The following is a 5,489-nucleotide window of genomic DNA, read 5'->3' as shown; positions in this document are numbered from 1 at the left end:
TGAAAGAATATTAAAAGAATGGATATATTAAATTATGATAAACCACGAGTGTGTTAATATAAAGAAGGAAAAATAAATAATAATAATAATATTAAAATAACGTTGAAAAATTATTATAGAAAATATATTATATATATTCGTATTTAACCATCATCATCATCATCAGCATCATTGTCATTATCGTGTTGAATACATTCATGAATTTGCTTATTTTTTTTTTTTTTATTTTAGTCACTGTAGAAAAAGCATGAACGATTATGGCGGACAGCACGTAATTAATTGTACAGTTATCTACACCGAAGTGGCTTCCTGTAACTCGACACCAGTCGAACGTAGCAGGATCAAGAAGAAGGATCAAGAAAATGAGAAAAATAAAGAAAGAAAATCATCGGATACATTTTTTTCTCCTCGATCACCCATTGGTTGTTAATTTTACGAAGAGGAATAACACGTTCGCGAATTTTAATTCTTATATTAAATTCATCTCGTCTCACCACGTTCAAATAATTTTTATTCATACACCTATATAATATAAATAAAAAACAAAATTTTTTTTTAAAATCTATTCTATCAATAATACACACGTTGACGGAAAAATTCGTGCAGATTTAAAAAAAAAAAAAGAAAACATTATAAACTTGATCAGCTTTGATTTTATTCTATCGTTACTAGTTCGATAAAAATTTTGTTTCGAATTATACATAAAATAAATTCATAAAATTATTTTATCTATATATATATATATAATTAATAGCAATTTTTCTAGGTTTAGTAAGGTTATGAAAATTTAGAATTTAACATATGAAGAACTATAATCAATTCTTTGTTGATAAATCAACTTTCAAAATATTATATATTCTGTATCGAAGTATAAAATATTTAAATAAATAGAAGACAAAATATTAAAATCAAAAACAAACATAATAGAATTTTCTTAAACACCTGGCACGTATTTTTTAATACTAAAACAAAGAATATATATATTTAATTTATTCATAGAATATAAATATATAATACAACATATGAACTTTAAGCTTAATATTATATATTAAATCAAACTTTATAAAACAATTATATCTCGTAAATAGATAAACAAAAAAATTCTAAATTCGATCACGTACGGTAGAAGGATATAGTAAGAAGATGATAAAGAGGAAATCAATCATCAATCAAATTACATTTGCGATCGTTCATGCGAATCGTTACGTAATCGATGAATTAAATGTTACGTTGATGTGCATCTTCGCAAGGACATCCTTGCTGCGTGCATTCACGCAGGATACATTAAGTAAATTAGAAAATCGTTGAATTACGATCCGTGTGATAAGAGAGAAAGAAAAAAATATATAAGAGAGAGAGAGAGAGAAAAAAAGAAACGTTTAAAATTTATTGACGTACGAAGGTTTGCTATTAAACGGTATCTCGTTATATAATAATGAAGTATTTTTCAAACGTGCATAGAAAAACATAGGGTTAGTTAGTTGGTAATAGTTTTTAATAACAAGTATTTTACGACGTGGTAGTATAATAAAACGAGGATTGGCTAAAGGAAATGAGAAATTTTCATTCCATCTCTTCTTTTTTTTTCTTTTTTTTTTATTATCTATTTATTATCTTCAACACTAGTAATTTAAAGATGATTTCTTTATTTGATTTTATTTTATTTTATTTCTTTTTTGTTTAATTTTTAATACATTAAAATACATCCTGTTTGTTGTCTAAGAACTGTTTATGGAATATACCGTAAAATAACGTATAACGTTCCTGTATCTCTTCTTCTTTTTCTATGGGGGATGGAAAAAGAAAGAAAAAAGGAAGAAGTAAATATAAGTGCAGTGTAAAAGATAAAATTGCAACAATTTCATGGAAGATCGAAAGATTCACCTCTTCTTCATGCCCCCCCCCCACCCTCATCTACTCCTTTTCCTCCTACTTTTATGGAGTATCCAAGTAAACGGGGTATACCGTAATCGACTTTACCGAAGAAAACGATTCAATTTTCATGGAAACGTTTTTCTTTAGAAATAGCGACAAAAATTGGCACGACCTTGAGATAGATATCTTGAAGGTTTTGTTTCGTTATTTGCTATAATACGCGTTACCGACAAAGAAACAAAAAAAAAATCGTGTAATTAAAGTTCTTCCTTCGTAAAAGGGGGTTAATCGATAATAACAAAAAAATTAATTATTGGATTACGTATGTTAATAAAGAACATTATTTAATTCTATTACAGAAGGGAAAATAATTTTATTGTACATTTGAGAGAAGAAAATATAAGAGACGTTATGGTTACAATCCCATGATTTTTCTTCATTTATAATAATGATAATGATAATGAGAAATTTTGAAGAAGAAAAATGATCAAATATGTAACATTGTTCAGATCATGCTGTTTTTTATGGATACCATATTGTATTACTTCTTTCTAACTATATTTACATATAAAATAACTTTACAATAAATACTTTAATTTAATATAAGTTTCATTAAAATCTATTCACTTTTAGTATAAAAAATATTTGCCAAAACTTTTCAAAGAAATTGAAAAGATGTACAATTTACTGCATTGCATTCTTTGACATTTTTTRAACCKTTGCAGATCAATTTATAACTCGACAAAGTATTCTACGCGTAGACGAAAGAACATACTTTTTTTTGTAATATAAGAATCATTAAAATTGATTTATTCTAAGTATAAAATATATTTACCAAAACTTTTCAAATAAATTTAGAAGAAGAAAAATGATCAAATATGTAAGATTGTTCAAACCATATTGTTTTTTATGGATACCATATTGTATCACTTGTCTGTAACTATACCCACATATAAACATTTATATATATATATATATATATATATATCTCTAACAACATATATGTACAAATACATAGGTTAACATTAGTACGTCGAATCGGAAAGAGAGATCGAAAGGAAACGTGGAGGTACGTATCAACGCGAACTATCGTAATTGCAGCAATTCCCTTTTACTCTGGCAACAACCATTCTTCGACGAACAACAATGGGGGGATCCGATCCACCGATGTTTACTCTTAACGAAAGAAAAAAGAAAAAGAAACGAAAAAAAAATCAACGAGGTAGGGAATGTAAAAAAAAAAAAAAAAGAAAAAAAAGGAAAAAGAAAAAGAAAAAGAAAAGTAAAGAAACGTAGAATCATCCTGGGGATTTCATTAAATTAAGGTAAAAGAAATCCTACGAGAGATCAGGATCGAACGGACTCATCAACGATAGTAACAACAATGAACATGAATCTTTTTACATCTTTATTTCTTTCTTTCATTCATTTATTCTTTCTTTCTCTTATACTGTTCTCCAGTAAAACAAATACAAGATGGCGTACGACGTTGGTGGTAAATGAAAAGAAAAAAAAGAAAAAACAAACATTCGACCCAATTTCAAAACTAACGCATAACTATCCATCTATCTTATATATATTTCTTCAAACAAAACGCGTTAATTCTTAACACAAAGGTTCCTGCCTGCGATTTACTTCTTTTTTTGACCAATTACGATCCATCTATAGTATCCTTGAATATACTTTGACCAGTAAACAACACTCATTAAAATCCTTAACATCTTTTCTTCTTTATACTTTTCTCTTTCTATTCCTATCTTCTTCTTGCATTTTATTTATCTATTTTTTTGGTTCATTTATTTTACCCTACAACAACAAGAACAAGAACAACAACAACGGTGGCCTTTTACAAGTAGAAAAAGGAAGAAAAAAGGCCACGTTATTTTCCAAGAGACCTAAACTCGGATTCTCTCGTAGCCTTGGATCGACACGCTTCGTTGCTACTTCGTTGTTAGGAAAAAAGAAAAAAAATAAAGAAAAGAAAGGGAAATAAAAATAAGAAAGAGAGAAAGAGTAATATCCGCTTTGAAACGTACTGATAAAGTGAACGGGTTCCTCTTGTCCGTCGGTTAATTTCTCATCGTTTCTATTTGCAATCATCGTATATACTAAGATTTATTAACATTACTGTTACTCACTTAGATTAGTTCTATTTCTATGTGATAAATGTGTCTAGTAGGTTATAATAATATTATATCGATGAAAATAATTTGACGGAATAATTTCTCATCGATCGTATGGAATTTTAATTATTTTCATATATGAGAATATTAATTCGTAATTAAATGGTCAAATATAAATTTTGATTTATCAAAACGGAATATTATTTTTAACAAGAAATCTCTTTCTTGTATATATGAAATTTGTAATATAATTAAATAATAATAAATGTAAGTTATCTTTAAGTAAATATTCATTTTTATAATATGATTGATTTTGTAATAAAATAAAATTAAAAATGATGCATAGTATTTATAAATAAGAGAACTATTATTTCTAAATAAGAATATATATAGTATAATATATAAATTATATTATTAAATTATACATATGTATTCAAACTTTTATATGATAATGTATTTAAATATGTTAGAGACTAGATTTGTTAATTAAAAATATTGATAAAAAGAAAAATGAATGTACTTTGCGATATAAAAATAAAACGATAACGTATTATCATGTGAAAAATAATCAAATTATTCGTATAAACAGTTAGTATTCCTTAAAATCATACATGTTAGTATAACAGGTGGAAATAACATATTTTTTCATGTTTAACAATTACTCGTCCTCTATTTTTTTTATTATTTAAATATTTTTTAATATTAAAATAAATTTAATACCTATTAAAAAATAAGTATAACACAAACTACATTTGTTTAAAAATTACATATACTTCGAATAAACATAATTTCGATTAAATATTTTATTAAGTAAACATTTTCAATGGAAAGTCATCACTGAAAAGGTACGTTTTTAATTTAAACGATCTAAAACATCAGTAAAGTATACTAGAATATAAAATATACATTAAATGATTGTTAATTAATCAAAAAAAATGTATATTACAATTGAAAAGTACGTAGTATAAGTTTGAAGTACCATCCTCTTTGAAATCAACCAATAAACTGATATATTTCTTTAACTTTTTTCATATCGTATCATAAAATTTTCTTTTTACTATAACAACTTAAGAAATTTCACTTGAAAAAAAAGAGAAAAAACTAATATTCCCAGTAATATAAAATATATCAAATTAAAACATGACGTTATAAAGGTTAACATTAGATCAACACGTTGTGGTTAGAATATTCTTGCAAAAACACGATTGTAATACCAGATCTCACCGTATCATAACCATGGAAATTCCAGTTGATCTTTTAAAGGTATCTCGATTTAATGTCCAAGGTCGTATGATACCAGAAACTTAATGTTTTATTCATTAACAACAATCAACCGGTGATAGCCAACAGTGATACCAAGAAAACAACTAGAAAATTAACAGCAGGATAATTTAAAAGGATGCCATCATTCGTCGGAAGAACAAAAAAAAAACAGATAGCCCCCCATGCATGCATGCTCGTTTCTTCCCGTCTTTGAAACACCCAACAGGC

The sequence above is a fragment of the Polistes canadensis genome, unplaced genomic scaffold, assembly GCF_001313835.1.
Source record: "Polistes canadensis isolate GaletaPanama2010 unplaced genomic scaffold, ASM131383v1 scaffold_23, whole genome shotgun sequence".
Lineage (NCBI taxonomy): Eukaryota > Metazoa > Arthropoda > Insecta > Hymenoptera > Vespidae > Polistes > Polistes canadensis.
The sequence above is the reverse complement of the archived record's forward strand: the minus strand, read 5'-3'. Positions refer to the sequence as shown.